We start from the raw sequence: 576 nt of genomic DNA on the forward strand, positions 1-576 counted from the left end.
TGGTGCTCTTTCAGTGCCTCTTTGATCTTTTAGTGGAATCCATCCCATTGTTTCTGTTGTCTCTCACTGAGAGCTGCATCTTATCAGCAGACCCACAGCTTGTTTATAAAGACAAACCCGTCATTCCTCTCAATGTGTTTAGAGGCGCTACGTGATGCGGTTTAGGGATTACAATGACAGCGCTGGGTAGACGGAGTGGAAGAGTTGTTCTCCTCCCACATCCACGATTCCCTGACTCCATCATTCCCCGCTTCCGCGGCTCCCCTCACGCCACAGGCGGGAAACGCGCGCCCACCATGGCGCCACTCCCGAGCGGCCGGCGGCGCGCGGCGCATGCGCGGGGGCGCGCGGGGTGGTCCCGCGGCGGGTCCCCCCTCACACACACACACACACACACACACACACACACACGCACACACACACACACACGCACACACACACACAGGCGGAGGGGGCGGAGCTTCCGGCGCGGCACTTCCGGCCCCGGCGCTGCGCGGGCGGTGTGGCCGCTGCGCTCCCGCCGCTGTCCCCGGCCCGGCCCGGCCCGGCCCGGCGTCCCCGCCCCGGCTCCGCCTC

This window comes from Pseudopodoces humilis, chromosome 27 (genome assembly GCF_049639895.1).
Source record: "Pseudopodoces humilis isolate 2021_Gansu_Grassland_sample_001 chromosome 27, ASM4963989v1, whole genome shotgun sequence".
Lineage (NCBI taxonomy): Eukaryota > Metazoa > Chordata > Aves > Passeriformes > Paridae > Pseudopodoces > Pseudopodoces humilis.